This window comes from Boleophthalmus pectinirostris, unplaced genomic scaffold, assembly GCF_026225935.1.
Source record: "Boleophthalmus pectinirostris isolate CB_2022bp ecotype Guang Dong unplaced genomic scaffold, ASM2622593v1 HiC_scaffold_7, whole genome shotgun sequence".
NCBI lineage: Eukaryota > Metazoa > Chordata > Actinopteri > Gobiiformes > Gobiidae > Boleophthalmus > Boleophthalmus pectinirostris.
In genome coordinates, this window is record NW_026571473.1 from 10,496,883 (window position 1) to 10,521,122 (window position 24,240).

The 24,240-nt window shown below is 38.0% G+C and overlaps 1 long non-coding RNA gene across 2 annotated transcripts in view; it reads left to right on the forward strand.

Annotated features, from left to right (window-relative positions):
- The window catches only part of LOC129412111 (uncharacterized), a 49,685-nt gene that overhangs the window by 17,909 nt on the left and 7,536 nt on the right, over nucleotides 1–24,240 (forward strand). Inside the window, exons 1-3 of one of the 2 annotated variants that reach the window (XR_008633583.1) lie at nucleotides 17,166–17,229; nucleotides 18,477–18,524; nucleotides 22,625–22,673. This is a non-coding gene — a long non-coding RNA (uncharacterized LOC129412111). Of the gene's footprint in view, nucleotides 1–17,165; nucleotides 17,230–18,476; nucleotides 18,525–22,624; nucleotides 22,674–24,240 lie in introns of those variants that run through there. The other variant, XR_008633582.1, reaches the window with a different exon arrangement.

The following is a 24,240-nucleotide window of genomic DNA, read 5'->3' on the forward strand; positions in this document are numbered from 1 at the left end:
TGAACGCCGACAGTCTGTTCAACTTTTAACAAAAGAGTAGAAGCTGTTGTTTCATGTATGAAGCTCTTGAAGTTATAGCTAGGCCTGTCATGATAATTATTATATCTATAATATATGAAAGCTGGAACAATATATTTTGGGGCTCAGTATTTATTGTGTGTACAGTCTCTTTGCAAAAATGACAAGATTTTGAGTGTTTTTGCTGTAATAACAAAATATTTAAGCTGTACAAATAAGTGATGTCTGTGGTTGCAGCTTAGGCCTTCTAATGATTTGATAAAATATGTTAATTTTGACAGTAAATAAATAATTGTTTTTGTTATAATCACAATTGAGCAACGTACTTGAACTGCCTGTGTTCAGTAAGAATTATCGAAATACTAAAAGCTTATTTTATTCAGTGCCCAGAACTCATAATAATATTCATAGACTAGTCAATAGTTTACCCACAAATTGGTGTCAAATTTTAGCAAATATGTTCTGTGTTTTTATCAACTTGTCATAACAAAATTGTACTCATTTAAGATCACTGGATTATGCAATTATATTAACACCCACAAATCAGATATTTTTTTGATTGTCTACACTGGCCATATTTACACTCAAAATAATTATATATGAAGAGTAATGGATTAAGATTCGGATATTTATTCACATTACAGGATATAAAATGTATCATAATCTAATAAAAGAACCCAATGATATTACTTCAGGTTTTCACAGAATCAAGCAAAATAAGAATGTATCAATACTAGTGACTGTCTGAATCATTGCTGTTTATTTGCTTGCCAATGGGGCCAATTGGTTATCAATGCACATTTAGGCTCATTTCACCCATGAACACACTGTACAGGGTATAGATGCTTCAATGTCCAATGTGTTTTAAAGGTGATTTATGAAACTTTTCTTGTGTGGTTGTCCATCTGCTTGTCTCCATAGAGATGTAGCTTTACCCGGAATATTGTAATGTAATGTAATTTAATTGAATTCCTTCTCCAGGTGTTTTATTGGCTTGGGGAAAAAAATGCATCAAATCTTACTATGAGTGGACAGTCCACAGATCTTAGTTAGTTCCCATGGATGTTTAGAGCCATATGCTGGATCAATCGTGGCAATGCAATAACATCTCCATGGAAATAAGTAGGTGGTATTCCCTACTCCAGAAAAGTTACGTAATGCACCTTCTACACCTTCTACACCTTCTACACCTTCTACACCTTCTACACTTCTACACTAACTACAGAGTTTGGACTTGTTAGTGATGTTAAAGAAACAATAATGTCCTTTATTATAATTTGGACCTTTTAATATAAGTGTGTTAAATGTGCAAACACTAGACCCTGTGTGGCAGTGCCCCCCTTGTCTCAGGCCTTGTTTATGGGAGGAGAGACTCTGACACAATGTTGTCCTGCTGGCGTGTGCCATGGCTGTGTTCATCAGGGGGTTTGGGGTGCCTAATACACCATGGCGCTCCCCCATTTGTTTAATTTGTAAGGCTCTGACATCAATTGTTGAGCTTCATTTGGCCCGTCGAAACGTCACACATCAACTATAATGGGGCAGGTTGTGTGTGCGTGTGTGTGCGTATGTGTGCGTGTGTGTGAAGTGTGTGTGAAGTGTGTGTGTGCTCCATCTGAGAGCCAACGACTGCAGGTGTGTGGGGTCAGGGAGGGAGGGGCTTTAGGCAAATCTGTTTAGCATTTCTGCCTATTGGAGAAATGAAGCAAAGATGACAATATTAATGCTACAATTTTCTGTTTTCTCTAACTTCCAAGGAGGCTAACTGTAGCAATGCATCCATTAATTTTACGTCAGATATTTGGAGCTGTTTTGTTCCAAGGCTGTTAATTGAAATTATAAAAGCTGTATTTTTCAATTAGTATACGTTTTCCAATTTAAACCATTGTCTATAAGTATAATTCCCTGGGAAAGCGGGACATTTTGGAGAGAGTAGAGCATCATTTGGTCCTGCTGGCTTCCCTCACTGGATTAATTGTGTTTAGAAGTCAATGGCCCCACATGAGAACTCACATTTGCACAGATGCTACATGAGCCCATTATGACCAGTGCTGCTGCTGTGGTCCTCTCACATTCACAAAGTCTGACAAACATTTAACAAGCAAAAGCCCACAAAAACAGTCCTTTTAGAATGACTATTTTTATTTAATAACACTTTTATATTCCTAGCCTGAAGGCCAATCACATTTTAAAGGTTCTATATTAAGCAATTATGTTATAATGTTGTTACTTCCTCAAAAATATACCAGGAGTTGTTTTGTTTCATTCAGACATGTTAAAGTAACATCTCCAAAGCTCAAAATGCTCTGTTCCACCAAATCATAAAGCAGTTGTTTTCAAGTTAACAGTTACCTTTTACCGATTGCTCACTAGATGGGCAATTCCACGGATGATTCTAGTGAAGGTGTTCAGAGTTTGAAAACACAGTGGAGCATTTCCTGTATTGTTATGACATCACATAGTGGTTTTCTGTTGTTTCATTTGAATGAAACAAAACACAATTCTAGCCTATATACAACTATAACCTAGATTGGAACATAGTGTAATATAGGCCCTTTAAACTGTGTTATATTGCTCCCAGATATAGCAGGATAAATGATCATAGTTACAACAGCTACACAATGACCCCAAACAATGACCCTAACCCATTTTTAATGTACCTTATAGTTGTAAAGCTATAATAAATAAATAGAACCATGGATAACTTAAAGCTGAAGTACCTGATTTCTAAACCACAAAAGATGTAAGTACAGTGATACAGTGTCATTAGCATCTACATGCATCAAGCGTGTTCATGTGAAACTGAGATGGACTGCCTAGAGCAGCCAATCAGAGTACTGCTTTTGGGGCTTCCTGCTAGGTGGACAAAAAATGAAATAATTATTAGTTACAAACATTGCACAGAATGAGGTCTCATTTGGTCACAAAGTTCTTCTTATATAATACTTTGCAGAAAACACAAAATAAAAATAAATAAAACAAATCTTGTACCCCTGCTTTAAAGTGCACTGTCTAATTCCATGGTTCCATGGATATATTAAATTAAAACCATACTTGGGAACATCCTCCTTAAAATTACTTCATATACATTCAACATGAACAAAACACTAAAATAAAAAAAAAAGAATTGGTGCCATTGAGAAACACAAAAGAGTCTCACATCTAATTTGGGCTGTTATATGAATTGGGCATTAAAGCTTTCGTTCTCAAAGCTCCATTAGTCAGACAAGGACAACAGAGTAAATGAAGTTCCACACATGACAGGGATAACCTCCTGTCATGAGTCACTTTAGAGAATATGACCATCACATGAAAACAACTGTCTGTGTCACTAAACCCCAAAAACATGTTGCCCTCTGAACAGTATCTGTTCCCAGCTCTCAGGTCCTCTTTAATTATTCTGCCTCTCAATGCTCTCTATTCTTCTTGTGCTATGGCAAAACAGTGCCGGAAGTGATCTAAACATGATCACAGAATATTTGAAAGCCAAGCGGGGGCATCTTTCTGTTGTGAAGGGCTAATGCATTCACACCCACACAGATTACTCACCCCACAAAAGATGCACTGTTGTCTATTCTCAGCAGCTGGGCAGGATGGAGAAACTTGGAATCTTTTGTAGGCCGGAAGAGAAGCCTGCCTTTGTTACGTCTTTATGGAGTATACTTTAGCATACGCCTTTGCATGGCTCTGCTGATGGTCAACACTGCAACAAGGCAGCGAAAGTTTGCATAGATTAGCTGTGTTATTGCAAATGTTGAGCCCACGTGTGTTAATCATCTCTGTTTTGAAAGAGAAGGCCTTGTCTCAATAAGGTGGTGAGTGGCTGGTCTTTGTGACTCACTCTTCTGACAATGCTCATCCAAAAAATATTGCTAATAATGAATTAGTCTTTTATAGCACTTTTTCCAGTCGCTCAAAGTTGCTTTTCAATTTCTTGCATTATTCATTCACTCTGTAGTTGGTTGTGGTAAGCTATTGTAACCACAGTTTCCCTGGGGAATACTAGAGAAGGTGGGCAAACTGTCTGTTCTACTGAGGCGGGCAGATGATGCAAATGCAGAAAAGATTATATTTACTTTGCACTTCTTTTTCTACTTCAAACACAGAAAATGACATAACAAAAGTGGGCACAAATGGGCACTATGCAACTTTTGTGGTGGAAGGTTCACCACCATCTTTTCGCCATGGAAATATTTTTTACCTGGTGTGTTCTACAGCATTATATTAAGCATATCTATTTCCATGGTAACAGGCAAGTAACTCCACCAGACCAAGTTCTATCTGTGAAGTTACTGTTTGAATGCATGTTTTTTGTTGAACTTGTGAGCAATAAAAACACCTGTAATTATATGGAATGTAAGATTTAAGTTTAATGTCATACAATGAAATATTCATGGCAAAGCAATATCACCTCCATGAAGATGAGAATGTGGGAAACCCTCCACCACAAAAGTTACGCACTGCACCAAAAAGTTTTCCCTCTCAATTGCCCGAATGTGCTTTTTAATGGCCAGCACCTTGAACTGTCAAAGGCTGTGTCTAAGACAGAGAGACATCAGACATAGACTTAGACAAACTTTATTGATCTACAAGGGAAATTATTTGGACACAGTAGCTCACATATCACATTATTATTATTATTACTATTTTTTTTTACTTGTATTTATTGAACAATTTTTGGTGCAGGTCACATATAGTTATAAAAATATAATAAAAGTAAAATAACATGAATTGAAGACATCACAATAAATATAACAAAGAGCATAAATATAAATGGTAATGATACATTCAAAATAAGTAGCAACAGACTGGGGTCAAATAAAGTATAATCATATAAAGACCAGCTTTTGGAACATATCTATTTGAGCATGGGAAACGAGTGACCCCGGAAGAGGCCAAGGTTAATAGAGCCTGAAGTACAGACCAGAGCTTCCTGTCTCTATGTAACAAACTGCTCTGTGTGCCGCCATAGGCTTGTATCTTGAAGGTCACAAACTTTGCTTTCTTGTGTCGTCTTGAATGTGCTAATAGACAGGGAGTATCCCCACTGCCAATCAAAATGAGCCTCTTGCCCTCGGCTGGGTGGAGATTGTCGCAGTGGCACTGAAGCATCCTGTTTAGTTATTCAATTACTACAAAGACCTTCTACCTCCAAGCACGTTTATTGAGTTATAAAACATCTATTTTTCAGGAAGGGATGATGTTGACCTAGACAGCTTTTTTTTTATTTTTTTTTTTTTTTTTTTATTGACAAGGTCCATGTTTCTCCTTTATCCTTCTACTGCTGAAAATATGGCCTGATGAATGGGGGAAACAGGATAAATGTGTGATTTCGTTTTGAATATTATTTAATTAAGTAATTAAGTTTTGTTTCATTGGGTGATTGTATTATAGTATTTATAGTATTATATCTTCTTTTTTAATAAAAATTTAGAAAAGTTTGCATATGTTCAACTTACTGGCTTTTCAATAAACACATTTGAAACAAGGGATTTAACAATAACCAAAATATTGTGATATCATATTGGGAAAAGTCTCACAATGTCTTCATCTTCACAATACATCGAATTACAAGTCTCTTGCTTATGTTCAGTAATAACAAAAAAAAACTGAGTAAACTACATAGACCATGACCCTTTACTCTGTTTCAGTGCAGAATCATGAAGAAACTAGAAAAGCACTCAGAGAGCGCAGACCTCCGCCAAGGACTACCCCCATTTTTTATATAAATTGCGATAAAATCAGTCTTCTGGATCAGATCCGGATCAGCCTTTGGAATATGAAAGGGGATCCCATTGTCCATCCCTGAGTGAAATTTCATGGGGTTTGGTCAATAATTAACCGAGATATTGAGAAACAAAATTTTTGGCCCCATTTACAATGTTAACTAAAATTTCAAAGTGATCCAGAATCCAGGATTTCTTCCGGATCACCCCCAAAATGAAATCAGTTCTTCCTTTTCACATTTCCAACAAATCCTGAAAATTTCATCAAAATCAGTCCATAACTTTTTGAGTTATGTTGCTAACAGACAGACAAACAAACAAACAGACAAACACCGGCAAAAACATAACCTCCTTGGCGGAGGTAATAATGACTTTCAAATCTTAATACTAACCAAAGGCTTGTCAAGAGAAAAAATGCTAAGAAAAAGTTGCATATTCACAATTTGGTTAGCCTCCACAAAATATCACAATAAATAGTGTACCTTACCAAGAGATTTGGATGTTGTTACATCTTTATTTGAAACTACTATCACTCTAATAGTAGTTAGTGTAGGTATCAGTGGCTTTCTACTGTGCCATGTTTACATATCAGTGAAGCTTGTTGACCCATAATGTAATAATGTAGAAGCTCTTATCAAACGTTCAGAAATTACAGACATGTGTAAGCCTGCAGTCATTTAAAAACAAGATCATAATTAACATATAAGTGCATTTTTTATGGTTTATCACCAGGCACTTGCCTTTTTGTGTGATAACCCATTGTCTTGGTTTGGTGAGTCTATATTGGCTACAAAGTGTGTCAGTTTGGATTTATGCCTTGCTTGAGTACGATCAGGACTCAAACCCGAAACATGTGACAGTTATTGGCTGTCCTCAACTACTGCTGCTGTCATTTCAGCTGACTTATGATTAAATTAGAGTACAATGATTTACTGCGTGCTGGAATAATGTTTGGATGCAAAAACAATGTGCTCTTGTGACTTATTCCTATGGCAGGTTGACAGAGGATGTCTATTCTGTCGCCGGTTTTCTCATGAAAAACACATTTTTGTGGAAAATGGATAATAATTTGATTAGTGAGTTGTGTGAACAATAAAATAAATGTTGGAATCATCATCACATAACTACTAGATTTTTCCACACTGTTTCCATGATGACTTTAAGAGATATCAGTAATAAAGGTCCTACTGTTTAAGCTTTAGAGCAAGAGTTTAATTAAGTGATCCTGTTAAATATAAAATATAATTCTGTTTACAGACTTTTGTCACCTTCAGCTGTGTTGTCTTCCTTCACTCGAAGTTTTAATAAGTTTCAAATCTTGGTCAAACATCTGACATCCGTCTGTGGAAGAGCTGCTTTTCCGTGAATTGGAGACTATTCAAAAACAACAGCTTTCCTTTAGTAAAGTTGCCCTCTAGGATCAGCAATAAACCTTTTATTCAGAGAACAGCCATGCCCTCAGCCACTACTTCCTTTGAAAGTGAAATTTACTGTACACACAATTTTAGATCCAGTTTGATTCTAATAATGAGCTTACTTTAGAATCAGCTCCATAACAAACCTGAAGTGACAGGACTTCCTGTTGTGTCCGGATGGCAGCAGATTCCTGTGGCACAGAGGCTCTGCACTGACCCACATCTGATCACAGGCCTATCCTTGGGCCTACTGCTCACTCCAGTACTCAAAGACTTTAATACAGAATTTACACTCAATACAGAGCTGGTTTGGCATGTATTTTGAATGGGTTATTTGCAACTGCCTGTTATACCAACTATGGTGTACAGCAGTGCAGGTGCATGTGGGTAAATGCAAACTGGACACACAGTACTCTGAGGCAATTGTAACTACACAAAGAAATCTAGAAGTATTTGGTGTTAAACATGACATGACTTTGAAGAATCTTATCCCTTGGGGGGAAAAAACATTTATACAGGATTTAGAGCAGTGTTAAATCCAAGCTCATGTGCTTATCATTTTCATAGTAATAAACAATTACAATAGTGTCTGTTTGGTCTTAAATCAGTCTTTTTTTCCCCCACTTACTCCAGACGACTGAGCCTGCAGCAGTGTCACATGTGCTGCGTGTATGAATTGAGTGTTTGCCCACTGAAGACTGGTCTTGCGATTCCAGCTCCCACAGATGAATACTGTTGTTGTGTCAATGGGCAGGACACTTATCCCACCTCACCCCTAGTGTCTGTGTACATTTTTGTATAAATGTGTGTGTGAATGGGTGAGCGGTTTCTTGATGTGAAGAGCTTTGAGTGCCTTGAAAATAGGCATAAGACTATTTCCATCTATAAGTAAGAATAACTGCTGTTGCTGAAATAAACATAGTCTCTTGTTATATGTATCTGTCCTTTGTGTTCAAGTAAAAAAGTTCATTGAGAAACAGTAAGAGCGTAGACCTTGTTCAAAGCATTATTCACTATTCACTTTAAAGTCCACATTCCTGACCCTCCAAGTGTAACCTTTTACTCCAGCTGTGTGACCAGGAGTGTCTTTATTTGTGACTGATAGTCTCCTGACAATAGAGACTGTGTCCTCCTCTGTACAGCCTCTGAGGCTCAGGTCAGAGAGCTGGCAAACTGTTGACAAGTGTAGATTGGCATGTCACGATAATTACTATATGAAATTATCATGCAATACAGTGTAAATGATAGCCCCTATACACTATAGGGGCTCAGTTAGGCTTGTCATGATAATTACTATATAGACTTATCAAGCAATAAAATATAAATGATAGCTGGAACAATTTATATGGGGCCCAATATTTATCATGTCTACATTTTCTTGTGGGGAGATTTTTTGTTATTTTGATGGTTTAACAAGTAACTTCTATAGCTAATTATTGATTCACCCTGATATGTATTTTAATGGTCATGCCTTTGGTTTATATTTATTTTGGCATCACCCAAAATCACAACAGCAGTTGCCTCGCAGGGCTTAGAAAATTGTTGATTTAACCAAAACAGAAACAGAAAGTTAGAAAATTCAACCATCACTGGTCACCAGCAACTGACAACTGACAGGCATCTTAACATTCACAGGAAACAAGCAAATGGAACTGTCCCAGAGCAACCCCCTGTCTTTAAATACGTCTTCTCAGCAAGAAAAAGCTCATAAACAAACATTTTTGTTTATTTTAGCCAAAAATGACATGCTTTATCACCAAGGTAATCAAAACAACTGGACATAAGCTTTTGCAGCCTTTGTAAGTCCAGTTATTTTGATTAACTTGGCTATAATACCTAATTAATTTCAATTAATACTGTGTCTTTAAACGTGTTTGCTGGGATTGCCCTACTTTACTGTTACAGTGTCAGTGCCAGCAGTTTCAGTATTATATAATTTATTGCAATATTTCTTTATAGCTCTAGTCCATACTTCAAAAAGTGTTATTGTGACAGGCCTACGTGCTGATGAGTGAAAGGTGTGGATTTGATAACACAGGGCAGAGAATAGAGCTTTATTGTGCACTGCAGCGCTGGCTAATTGAAGGAGGTTTTAGTGCTGTCAGAGGATGGCAGGTTGGAATAATCACAGCTATTTGTTTACGCAGCAGACGTCCCGATCGACTTTTAATAGGTGCAGTCTGTGTGGAGCTTCTCATGCAGCACCCGAGTGAATTTAGCTTTCATTACAGAGTGGAAAACATTTGCTTGTCTCTTTGGCTTTCCTTGTATTTGTTTACATGAAGAAGCTGGGTCCTGCATAATAGATGAAGCAGTGTTGTCTGTCGGCTTTGTTAGTTGTCTCCTATGATCCGTCACTTCAGCCATATTAAGATTAATTCAGAGGTGCTTCAGAGGTATTGGGAAATGTCTGAGGAATGTGTAGAAGTGGAGTGTGACTTTACATCCAAACTCTGTACAATGACAAGAGTTTGGTGCATGTTTGCTTGACTAAAGTTGTCAGTAGGCCTGTCACGATAACAGATTTCGAAGCGCGATATATTGCTACAGACATATACTGCGATACACAATAACTGAAACTTTATGCCACTGTCAGAAAAACAATAATGCCGGATAATACCAGTAAACTGTTTTAAATAGACAGTATCTATCAAAAGGCAAATAAATCGCAGAATGAAGCAATAATTAGCCATGGAAATGAGTTATTTTACACTCTACAGCTCAAATCTTATTGTATTACAGCAACAATACCAAATCTTTCCACTTTTACAAAGAAATTGTACATACGATAAATATTGAGCTCCAAAATATATTGTTTTAGGTTTCATATATTGAATGATAAGTAGTTATAGTAAGCTCGAAATAAAATCAATCATTCAATAGTATTATGTAGAGGAGTGAAATGTATAGACAGTGATTGAGTTTGTAGTCATTTCAAGCACAGAAACACCCCCCAGAAATCTGCAGATTAGATCTCTAGATTATAAACAATCAGTATAGGCATTGGCCATGAAAAGAAAAACATTGTTTGATCTCTAATTACATTATTCAGTCACTAGTGTCTTGCCCAATGATGCATTGTTGCAGTTGCCGCAAAACACATCAATTACAGATTTTAGTTTACATTTTTATTGAGATTTGTACTAACAAAAATCATTTTCTATAAACCACCCAATCAGCCACCTTTTAACAAGCAATCTCTTGTGTTTTGTGGTCACAGCCTAGACCAGTCAGCTATTAACATGCTGACTTTGAAGAGGCACCAGTTTATTCATTGAGCAATAAGTTTAGACTGACCTTTTCTGAGGCAGGGCCAAAGGTCACAGCACCGAAGGGGACCTAAAGGTGACTGCTCTGTCGCCGGAGTCCATCTTCACTTAGGGCTTCAGGGGAAGAACTTCCTGTTTATGAAATGAACAACAATGGGCACCTTGTTAGCATGCATTAATATGAGCAGCACATGTGAGGAGCTGTGAAGGTTGGGCTGAACCTGTGGGGGGCCGCTCCTGTAATCTACATCTGCAGCAGGGGGCTTTAACCAGAGCAGAGACTCTCCACTCAGGCTGATGGGCTGTTTGACTGCTGCTTGGAGGAAGAAGTAACTTTAAACAGAGGTTAATAAGTCCCATGATAACCTATGCAACTCATCTACCGTGCTTTTGCGTTATGTCAAACTAACTGTGTTTTCCAGGTGTGGTGAATCTTTTTTTGACATTTCAGATTTTTGTCCATATGTTTTTTTGTTTTATGTTGCACTATTCCATGGTTTGTGAATTTTGTTCACTGACAATGACAAAACATCAAAAAAACATGACTGATTCTGATAATGAACATTTCAGCAGTGTTTTGCAGCTATAGAAGAATTACAAAGGAGGACTGGACCACTGTGTTGTAATAATAATACATAACACTTGTATAGCACTTTTCAACTTACTCCTATGCTTTACATGAAGAGACACGCAAAGACAAACAGAAGAAACAAATGAAAGGTGGTTTTAAATAACATTTGTCTAATTGTCATTAGTGAGAAGGGAAATTGTATAGGGACAGCACATGCCCACTAGTAACTAAAACAAATGACCATATTTGCCTAAAAACATTTCTCCAAAGCAGTTCTTTGTTTTATCAACATCTGCAGAGTGTATTCTTGGACACAGGACGACTCTAACACACTGTACGGATGTTTAATTACATTAATATGCAGTATCAGTCGTTAGGGGCTCTTCAATAATAAATGAAGATGTAATGACACCATCATTAATATTTAATTAAAGGGCAATAAAGTGTTATTTAGCTGCATTACAAAACGAGACACTAATAAAAGGATGTCTTTAGCCCATAATTATTGAAGACAGCTCCCTGCTCCTCTTAAACATTTAACATGTGAAAGGTAAATACAGAGGACACACAGAGGTCATGTGTGTGTGTGTGTCCCACCTCACTCCCCATTTTAAAAAGACCATGGCCACTCCGCTCAAAACACAGAAGAACTCCCAGTACCCAAGTGAAACAAGCTCTTATGTGCTCAATGAGAAATGCTACGTGACAGCAGCCTAACAGATACAAATAGTGGGGATGAGAGAATGGGCTCTGTGCAGATGGTGAAATCCCCTTGGAATAATTCTGGAAATATCCGTCTATGTGGTTGCTCCAAGTCAGGTAAACAAGTCAGCTGAGCTCAGTGCATTTAGCTTGTTTAATAAATCACACACTGAGGCTGTCTGATGTGAGCTGACATGTCTTATTCGACAGATAACCACAGTCACTCTTTGATGTTTATTTATATTTCTGAAGAATAACATGAGATCCTTGTAGGCTGCACAAAGTTTGCCTAGACGAGAATGTGAAATGCCAGAAAGCATAACATGATGCTTTGCACCACACACCCATGCAGTGACATTGAGATTCTAAAGCCGAAGCTTGTTTACACAAGTTCCTCCTTTCAGAAGCCACCATTTAATCAGACAATGGGTACAATGTGGTCCTCATCTGTGAGTGGGCCAGAGCCACCAGGCCAGAAGTCAGCCGGCCTCTTTGGGTGGATGTTTATGTCAGTGGGAAGAAGCATTGTTTTAACCTACCAGCCCATATGCACTCAGTATGTAGCTTTTTAAATATAAAGTTTTTGTTCTGAGACCATCCAGGCCAAATGGAGCTGCACCTATCTTCACATAGACCTCTGAGTGTCAGGCTCAGAGCTCCCTGGGCGTAGATTAAGTCCAGCTAATGAGCTGGTCAATGTGAGGAGAGCAGGCGAGATCGATGTGCTCTGAACTCAGGTGCTCTCCACGAAGGACACTGACCCACAGAGATGTTCATGAGGTAGTGCATCCTCTTATAGAGACTACCTACTTATGGGGACACAACCACATGTCCATATTTTACAATAACATCATTTCACGTGATGATGTTTTCGATGTCAATCCATCATTTTGGTATCGTTGTGTAAACTGCACTTCTAACCTAAGACAACATAGAGATATCTGAGGCCTGGTGGTGTGGACTGAATCTTTTTAATTGTAGAAAATCATAAGAATATATGATTGACAGGTGTCATTTATGTCCTGTATGTGCCCATTGTGTATGTAACCTTCTTAGTAGAGCATAATTTTCTTCCTAAAAAGTTAGTACCTCACGTGACCCCTCTTCCGTCCTTCCCCTGCTCAGTATGCAGCACAGGCAACAACTCAATTAGGCAGACGCCCCCAGTCATCTCAGCAGCAGGCTGCCTCATAATATTTCCCATAATGTTTCATCCAATTTGGAGAGTTTGACGTTAAGCCCCTGCAGGACCACAGACTGACTGAAGGTGAGGGGGCTCAGGAGGGGGGTGAGGATGAGGGAGTGCCAATGCCCTCATAGGCCCAGGCTTATAACCAGGGGTGAGTGATATTGAAGATTTGTATCTTGATGACGATATTTAGATGATTTTATAGCAATTCATCTGAAATTTGCTAAAACGTGATTGTGGTTCAAGATACGTGCACCATGACACAGGGTGGCACAATGGCTAGCTTAGCACTCTCCCCTCACAGCAAGAAGGTTTCAAGTTTGATGTCTGGGCCTTTCTGTGTGGACTTTTCATGTTTCTCCCCTTGTCATGGGTTTTTATCTGTGCACTAGCCCTTCCCCCATCAACCCAAAACTAAATAATCCTGACCAAGACTAGCCGATGATCTGGAGATGGGTCCCCAGGCGCTTAACTTTTATACCCACTACTCCTGACAGGTTCCCCAGCGGCATAGACTAAATGGGTCAAATGCAGAGGACAAATTTCCATATTAGGACAATAAAATACACCTTAAGTTTGATTTCAACATATCTTCAATATAACAATTGTGATATTATCCATTTTTATACATCTCTCACCTCTAATCACAACCGTAAAATATCCCTAACTTTACTTTACTTTCTTCCAAAATGCTCACACATAAACCTAACAGTCTACAGAAAATGGAAAGAGCTTATACTGTACCGCGTGAGGAAAAGAGATTTGAAGATTATTGTCTGAAATACTGCTTCCACTACAGAGGTAATAGACTGCTGAAAAGTGAGTGTTTATTGCACAGAACCAATAGAAAAAGATAATGTTGTACAAGTTTTTCCGGAGTAGCAGACCTTTGATTGTTGGAGTCATATAAAGCCCCTTTGACTGTCCTGACCCTCTCCTCACCCCTCTCTCTGATATTCACTGTTCGTTTTGGGTCGAGGAGGACTTCAAGTTACCCCTGTGGAACTGATGCCCCCGATCAGCGATGGTCTGGAAAAACATAAAGACAGAGGAGCCAGGGGCGGTGATGGTGGTGATGGTGGTGATGGGGGCTTGGAGGCGAAAACCGAAATGCTGAGATGGCACTTTCACCTGCCCACAGAGAGAAGAGGGGGAGCAAGAGGGAGGGAGGGGTGAGTGGGGTAGAGGGAGGGAGGGGGCAAATGGAGGGTGGTGAGGAAGGAGGGGTCTCATTTATGATTAAAAGATAGCCTGGCCCATCAGTCTCTGCTTAAATGAGCTCTTAATAGCACCGCGGGAGGCAGACCTGGTTTGGCCACCATTAAGCACCATCTTTGAATCTTTAAAGGGCCCATATTACACTATTTTCTGATCTATGTTGTTTCCTCATCACAAACATACCTGGAGTTGTTTAACACACAATCTCTGCATATTTAGGTCGAGTTCTTGTCTTTCCCACCTTTTGATATCACATGTTAACACAGGAAGCGCTCCACTGTGTTTTTAAACTCCATACACCTTCAGTTGAATAATTTGGATAATTTCAGGTTTAGAATTGCCAATCTCTACTGAACTAAAAGTAAAAAGTAGCTGTTAACTTGAAAACTACAGCTTCATCACATCACAAGGTGAAATAGAGCATTTTGGGCTTTTGAGATGTAAACAGTTAATAAGAGTTATAAGTGAATGAAACGGAACAAACTCCAGGCATGTTTTTGATAAGGTAACAACATTCTAACATGGCTTAAAACTCACAAAAGACAGTTTTGCATAGATCTCTTTGTTAAAATACCCAAACTGATCATTGATAATTAGAAATGATAGAATCTCAATTAAAATTTGAATTGATTTGAATTTGATTGCATGGCCCTAGTATATGGACAGCCACATCCGAAGAAAACAGGATCAGATTGGATGATTTGGGCATCTGAAAAGTTAACTGGGAAAGTTTTAATATTAGGTTGTTCATATATAAAATAACATTGTCTTTATGGTACCAGGTATTGGGTTAAATACAAAACAAAACAAAAATTAACATTCAAATGACATTTTATAGATGCTATGATATACTAAAAATATAAATAAAAATATTACAGTATTTAGATATGTAACTAGTCCAATAGTCACCACACTTACTGTTATACTAGACTCTATTGGAGCCATTAAAAGTGCAGCATATACTGTGGTAGTGGTTCAAGGTACAGTACAATTATGTGTGTGTCCAAAGACATGGCTCCCTCTCTTGAACATGTCTCCTCTAATGAGCTGGTGATTAACGATAATGTATCTCATTAGTTAAAACAGGACCCGTAATGACAGAGCAACATCAGCCATCACTTTATGTCTTTCAGGAAAGACCATAGACACAGGTCAGTTTAGAAGATTATCCAACTCCAGAAGATATAGCTGCAAAAATAAATCTGTTAATTATGTGCTAATTATTATTATTATGTATATGTGTTTCAGTATACTTTTTGACAGGGTAAGTTTAGATAAATTTGAGCAAAAATGTAAACTACTTTATTACGGGTGTAACTGTCAAATTAAAAACTTGACAGGGACTAAACCAAGTTAAGATTGGACTTAGGTGTGCTCTGTGTACCTTTTCGGATAGTGGGATCTGCCAGATGCTTATTGCTTTTCAGAGAATGTTCAGCAGTATGGCATTAAACTTATCTCTCTTGCATTTATCTGAGTTTCAGGTGCTTTATCGCTAAAAAATACCCCAAGCAACATGCATTCTGGTCAAGTCTGGTCACCTCTTCTCAAATTATATCTGTAATTTGGCCTAGTTGACCCATGTACTTGTCAACTAGGAGATGAAGTGTAATGCCATACTGTGGAACATTCGAAGCTGATGTCATCAACATTTCTTGGAGGTGTGAAGCGAACTGAAAGCACTACTGTTAAAAGCTCTGTGACTCAAGTTAGACTTTAATCTGAGCTTTATTTTAACACAATCTGATCAGAAAGAGCTGACTTGGTTGGAGCTACAACAGATGAACTGATTTGTGCTGTTAAACAAGTCTGTCACACATAAAATTACAGTTAGCCAACAGTTTTTCAGCCACTTTCACGTTTTTTATTGAAAATCAAACACCCATAAAGTACCAAAAATGTGCATTGTGTCACCATGGGAAGCGCTAAACATTCTGCTAATAGAAATGCATTATAGAACACCCCCAGCGGGATGTCACTGCAAAGTATCCATATTGTGCAGTTCTAGTTTACAGTAAAAATGTCTATTAAATCTGTGTTTGAATACTTATCTTACAGTTCTACACTGACCGTATCCATTCTGGGCAAAGGGTTGGGTACACCAGTCTTTCGCCAGTGATCTGCGACGCTGAGGAATGCTAATAGTTTGCAACTTGAGCTAGTGTCTCTACAGTACTACCCAAACAGGCTCCTGAAAACCACACCATGAATGTTCCATCACTCACATTGAGAGATCAGTATCTTAATAGTTAAAAATAATCGATATTTTACCAGACCTCGCCCAGCTGCGCCCATAACTCTTGTTTGCTGAGTCCCGGGCACAGTATCAGTCTTATTTTTGGGGCATGCTCTGTCTACAAAGAGTTTTATCCTGAAAGAAGATAGGCGGATGACATCAAGCCACTGAAGGGGCACTGCAGAAGCATCAATCACTTCCTCTCAGTGCAAATTTAGATGCCGTCATACCTACATATATACTTTGTCACTTTTAAATGTCTCTGCTAATTTTAATTTGAAATACAGATAATATTTTGCAGCTTGCTTACCCTTCAGCATTGTTGTTGCCTTTATATGAGCATAGGGATATTTGTATTAATATTTTAACATACATAATATCCTAGACTTTTTTATGGTACCTGAGCTAAGTATATTGTTGTTTTTGTTTTGCTGATTGACAGAAAACTACTGAAATTGCTTTGTTAGCCTCCAAAGCTAAGTGCTAAGTGATCATTTTGGAAAAGTTTTACATGCTGATAACAATCTCATATTAAAGAAAAAATTTAATACACATTGTTAGTCATTTAAATTATGACACATGGACATTTTATGGATTTTATGCATTTGGATTCAACCTCCTCATTAATTATTCTTAGCACTTATTATAGTAACACATTTGTGAACTTATTGAACTTGAGGACCCCCTTGAAAATGAGAAAAAAACACCTCAAGGGGTTATTTCTCTTAAAGAAATACCAGGCATTTGTCAGTTCTGTATAAGTTGTGGTTTTCCCCAATACTTAATTATTATGTATATTCCTCTTTTTCTTTCTTACTTTTAGAAAGTTTCATGTACTTAGAGACAGCACAAACTGGGATCCTCTTTTCTTCATAACCTCATCAGGTAAGATTACTGAAAATTACTGCAGTTATTAAGGATATTGTAGATTGTGCAGTTATATTAAAGATCTGAACATGACAAAACACTATAAGTTTGGAGTTTGTTTCTATTGCAGTACATGAGGACTTGTTTTGTGTATGTTGTTGTGAGTGTTGCGTGTTGACATAGAGGGGCTCCCTCTTTAGCACGTTCATAAAAGTAGCATTTAGCATTGTCACAACAGCTTCTTAGGAAAACCAGCCTCCATCAAACAAGGGCAATGATGCACTACAAAGTCACAGCCCCCCACACCACAACACTGGCACTGCCTATGTTGCATACAGTTCTAGTACACCGCTCCATGACATAGTTTTTCTGAGTGATATCCACTGTGAAGTTATGGTGTTGATTAGCGCAGTGACAGGTGCCATGATTAAAATGGCCGATAGTAATAGTGCAGCATTCATGCATTGACAACTTTGCTCTGCCTGGCTTTGTGAGTGGTGATGTATGACACCATTAGGGTAACCTCAGGGCCCTGGAGAACACTTATCTCCCTCGTCACGTCCTTCACACTTCCCATTCTGCCTCTAACAAAAGGACGCCTGCTCCAGCCTGCTCCAGCCTGCATGCATATCAAGTGTGTGTGTGCGTGTGTGTGTGTGTGTGTGTCCGCTTTATGTCTGCCAATTCTGCTCGGAGCATCTGCTTTAGCATGTAGCATACTTCATTATGCTCACTAAAGGCCTCTGCTGTATATTACATTTATATTATGATATAATGCTATCATGTAACTGGGAATTCATTTGCCTTAAGTAAAAATCTAATCTGATTTAAGCTATGGCTGCAGATCTGTAATTACACTGCGGGTTGCTCTGTTTTAGTACTTATGTCAGCAGTAAGTAAATGAAAATAGATGTAATTCTAACTGGGCATAGTTCACATACAATAAGTATTTGTAATGGAGTTGAGAAGGAATCATAGACATCCACAGACGTGTCACTTGTACTGCATTCAGTGATGGGAAGAATACTTTGAAAATGTATTTAGTTACTTACCAACATTGATCTGCATTATCCGCAAACAGTTGTGACATGCCAGTTGAAATCATCAGAAAACATTTTTACCTTCTACATCATCAATACAAAATAATGTGTTCTATTCCTGTCTGTGATTCATCTACAGCTATTTAAGATCTACAAAATATGGCTGCAAAATATTGTGAAAATTGATTTCAAAATACTGTAACATAATAATTTTCCTTTTTACAGCTCAACAGAAGATAGATGCTGACCTGTGCTCTTCCAAATGGACCTCAGGTGATTTTGACTTTATTTAAACTGTTTTGTACAAAGAGTCTATACCCAAGAGCCTGTGCCCATGGGGCCTGTGTGTCGCGCTGCGCTGGGCAAATGTTTGTGAGAAGACCTCTGTAAACATGCAGGAGGGTGGAGGGCTGACACCTAACACACCCCCTTCATCAGTGATACTGCAGTCATGTCAACGGAAGTGTAAACCAATCCGCAGTTTTCCTAACAAGTTGAACCAGGTCCAGAGCTCCCTGGCATCCTGAGACTCCAAACACATGTCCCCTCCTCAAAAATATACACACCCTTATTTCTGGTGGCATGCAACCCCTTAATTATTTTAGTGTGCTGAATTTGAGACGATTGGGTTCTTAAAGCTTTGGAGAGGTATGGAGTCAAAATACTGACGAACAGCAAGAAGAAGCAAAGGCCTGAGAAGATATTTCAGCAAGGGTCAGAGGTCAAATTTTAGACACACACATGCACAAACTGCTGTCCCTGTCTCTCCCAGCTCTAATGAGAGACACAGACTCAAGTGCTAAGCTCTCCATTTCCCTGCACTGATAACATTTGTAATAGAGGCACTTACTATGGACTGGCAGCTTCCTCAGGCTGAGTGCTGGTTTCCAGGTTGTGTCAGAGCAAAGAGGCTGAAGAGGAGCCTGAATGTGCGAAGAGCCTGGTGTATACACAGCCATTAACAAACAAACTGGAGTGATCGGGTCAAGTGCCCTCTGGGGCGCAGGACATATTTGTAAAGCTTGATCTGTTTGTTATTAAACCCGCTGTTTATTATTAGACTTTATTACCAACAAATATTATTTACAAATACTGTATAATTTAGTACATTTTAGTCCCTAAATATTTTTTATTACCACTAATTAATCAAATCCTGTTATTTGGTCAAAACAAATTCTTCTCTCAAGCTGCAACAACAGTTACGTCTTCTAATGTTTCACAAATTCTTCCATTAGATAAATTGACTTCATAGCATTAGAATTCCTCCTTGTTGTAGAACGAATCAGGCTGTTTTTAAAAGTACCTTCCCTAAAGATATTAGTTTTATCAGTGACAAGTCCCTTATCTTTCATTATAATCTTAACCACCACTAATTATTATTATTTGCTCAAACCACTAAATTGTTTCAAAATATTTTTATTAGATATATTGACACTATATTAATAGATAAGGATTTCATGTTATAGATTGAATCCAGGCTACATCCCGAGTCTTTCAGCTATGTGAAGTATTGAAGTTCAAAAGTAAGTTGTACAAATGACCTACAGAGATGGCACTCCCAAATGGCAAGTCTAAAAGGAACAACTCCGATAAATCACGAGGAGAAACTTGAGTCTGGAGCACTCAGAGATTTATCGGCAGCTGTATTTTTCTAGTGTCAACTGATGTTCCATAAGACTTAGCCAGCGTCTTGCATTGCCTCCACTCGTGCTCAACCCCGTCCAACTTCTGGACACACACAATTACACGGAATTACACACAAGTGTTGCAAAATTAACCTCTGTGAAATCAAAATCGCAATTTGAATGGGCGCAGTTAGCAAATCGCAAAGGCTATGATTTTAGCACTGTTACCCCCACGAACATTAAAGTATCCTGTGTTGCTCTGCATTGAAACTGCTAACCGTGTTGTTTAAAACTCTACAAACTTTGGCTTAGTATATTTTTTTACTTTTTTATTACTGTTTTTATTTGATTTACTCTTTTTTATTGTCTCAATTTCTCCGTGCAGCACTTTGGAAACTGTCATGTTCATAAAATGTGCTATATAAATAATGTGGATTGTAATGGATTCTATGTGTTTTTCTTGTACTAGTTTGTCTGTTCATATTTTGTCAATTCTTCAGGACACGTTTAAAATGTGACCTTTGAACAAAATCCTCTTAAAACAAAAATAAATCACTAATCTGATGGCAATGCTTGTAAAAAATAACGCAATCCGATATCTTTCCCAAATCGTACACACACATGCCCCCCACTCTTCAAATCCATCAACAGCAATCGTCCATTTGAATTTGAGCGCTATTCCTGTGAGACTGTTCAACACCACACATTGAGATGAGTGGCAAAGCACTAGTGCTAGCATTAGCCCACTTATCTTATTAGTGGGGCGGGCGCTCTCACTTGATACCCCTCAGGCTTCAAAGAGCAGGCCTGGCGTCCCTCTGGCTCGCCCACTGGGAGGGGGCATGCCTCACCCGTGTCGCGATGAGTTTTCTCTTTGGCAGTTGGTGCACATCTTACCATCTTACTGTCATTCTATCGTTGTACATCGAGTCAATGTAAACTATTAAATAACATGTTTTAAAATAGTTTATAGCCACACTGGACAGTTGAGTCCAAGACAGATTTACCATACCACCATTTGACGTTTAGCTTCAAGTATTTTAATAGCAGATTAGGTTTCAAGATGTAAACAGTGAAAGTAGATATTTGTAATACTTTTGCTTGAATTACTGAAATGACAGAAAGAAAGAAGAAGTATTTTTATGTATTATGCGTTTTTATGTTAACTATAATTTAACTAAACCATGAACAAAGACTTGATTATAATGAACAAATAGTTTTTTAAAGGTGCAACTTTTCTGGTGGTGGGTCAGTCAAATGCTTGTCTTCATCGAGATGTTATTGCTTTATCTGGAATGTTTCACAGTATGATATAAAACCTTTCTATCATGGAGACCAAACCAGACCAAGTTACAGGTCAGATCTATGGAGAGGTGACCCTGCTCACAGTCAGAATCCCTGTTTTTCTAGTAGGTATTTTTGAGCTATAGCATTACCTATAAATTAATAAATGTAAGGTGGAGTTGTTTAATGTCATACCTGGCAGAGCAATGGCATGACAGGTGACACACCCCCAACATTTAATACCCTAAACTTATCTCTTGTAATTCTTGATAAACTTTTGTTCAGTATGAATTAAGTCCTATTCATGCTTTATTAAGAATAATTAAACTGTAGGTGTTATAAAATGGTTCCGGAAATTATAATATGAACTAAGGAATTAAGGTAGTTGTAACGGAACAATCTGACACCATTCTTAAAAGTCTTGATGCTTTGGATTAGATCATTAAATACAGCAACGTATAACATTACATAATATTATTGGGTCGCCATTAGCCAAAATATGTCAGGATCAAATGTCTCTTGATAATGACCCTTCATGTAGCTAATCGCAGGGCTGTCAGCGTTTCCTGTTTAACCTTTGACCCCTGGGTTTATATTTGGATGGACACAAAGCAAACCAACATGTATCAGTGGCCTCTTTCACATGCTCACCAAAATCTGATTATAATCAAATGTCTGGACCGTTAAGATTACATAAATGATATTTAAAATGGAAAATCTGATGTGAGTAATCAGAGGCACCATGATTAAAAGAAATTTGATGGTTTTACTGTGTACATGTCATTTTCATAATCTTATATCTCCAAAAATCTGATATTATGTGATCAGATTTTGAGTTTGCATGTGACAATAGGCACTGTTTTTGCATTTATACACAATTTTATCTTGGCTCTTAGACTTAGACTTAGACCAACTTTATTGATCCACAAGGGAAATTACTTGGACACAGTAGTATATGTTGTGGTTGGAAAAAGGCAATTGAGAATAATACTATACAGTAAAGTTGTAAGGAAATATAAAATGATGAAACTCATAAAGGTGCACTGTGTAACTTGTGTGCTGGAAGTTCCATCACCTGCTTATCTCCATGGAGATGTACCTAAAATATTCCACAGTATGGCCATAAATTCATGAATCTCCATTGAGACTTGCAAGACAAATTACAGATTAGATTTATGAAGATTCATGGTAAGAATGGATGTTTTTTTTAAAGATATTTTTGAGTAATAAATAACCCCTGTTGAATAAACGCAAGACAGATTTGTTTAAACCCCCACCAGAAAAGTTACTTGTGACAAAAAAATATTACTTTTACAATATTTGCCGATTATGTTGCAGGAAGGAGTACACGTATGCCTTATTTACCTTATATTGCAAGTGAATGACAGTAACAAAATGTATCCGACTCAGTTTCACTGCTATGATCTATGTGTATTTTTAAAGTATTTATTTTCTCTTTTGCAGACATATTGACCCACTTGCAAGAGCTGAAGAAGGTGCAGGTGATTGGCAGGTGAGTGGGGTAGTGGTAATGATACGTGTAAAGGACTCGGGCTGTGTTACTGTAAGTAGCCACACATAAGTCTAACCTTTAGCTGCTGACTGAAAACTGAGCTGAGCAGAAGCACTTTGATGATGTGAGCCTCCATGCATCACAAACACACAGCTGCACCATGCACACCACACACCAAGCAGTCTTATTTTGAACCTGACTGTGAGGTATCCAGGCTGACACCTCCCTCTATCCTCACAGCTACAACGTATGATCTATTAGAATATGTTTGGAAGTGTTCAATTAACCTACTGACAAATGCAAATGTATTGGTTACTTCCCATTCCAGTATTTGCACCTTCTGAATTGCACTGATACTGTTTGCACTAACCACGCTACAATGTAATGCCCTACATGCATTTGTGGTTAATTTTTTGCAAAAAATTGGGGCCTTAGTAGCCTTTACTTAGACTTAGACATTATTATTGATCCACAAGGGAAATTATTTGGACACAGTAGCTCACACATCACAATATAATATAATAACAGAGAGCTAAAATGTAAATGGGAATGATTAGTAGTGATAATAAATTTTGAAGTACAATATATAGCTTTATAAATATAAGCAATAAACAATAATATTGATAACAAAACATAAAACAGAATTATCCCCCCAGAAGTATTTTAATGTAGTTGGCTTGTCTCTATAATGAGTCACAGAAGTTCATAATTCAACTGTCTACAGCTCAGAAAATACAGAAAAATAACCAACATTTTCCCACTAGTGTAAAGAAAAATTTCTCGCTATTAATAGTTATACTCAAATTATTGTTCAATCTCCAATTCAGCTTTATCTGTATAGCACATTTTATAAACAATATAAAACATAGCAATATAAAACACGTAACTCTAAAAAGTCAGCAGTATTATGTTTCCAACAAACAATAAATAAGAAACAATAGATAAAAATAATATAATCAAAGAATCAACATAATAAGATCAATAAATAAAAGCGATGCTGAAAATAATCAAATCTGTCATGTATTGAATGATGAGTTGATATAGTAATTATTGGGACAGGCCTATTTAATATTGGATGTTGGTGTCTCATTCTGTGTGCCTCTGCAAACAGGTGACAGTGTTCCCTTTCTTGCCTTGTCCCTGTCTCCCACATTGAGCCTGGCCTATTCTGGAGGAGAAAGTGCTTACGGACCAGAGCTATTCTTAAAGGGGCCTGTGAACATGCTGGGTGGCGCTCACCTGCCCTCCTTTAGCTCACTTTCATTCTCACACTTTCTTTTTCTTGTGTCGCCCTCTCATTCGGCCCCGCACACACATACACTTGTCACCATAAAACAGGTTGTGTTGTCGAGTTGCCTGTCACCATGCTTGTTCGGCTGGGGCCATATATGAGCCCTCTCAGCTGTTCCTCACAGTTGAACCACAATTAACCTCAGACACATGCATACCAGCACACATACACTTCTGCACATAGTTTGCACTCTGAGACTCTCTCCTTCTCACAGCCACTGCCCTTTCACTATTAGCTCTGACTGTGCAACCCAATCCCACCCGAGCCCAGATCTGC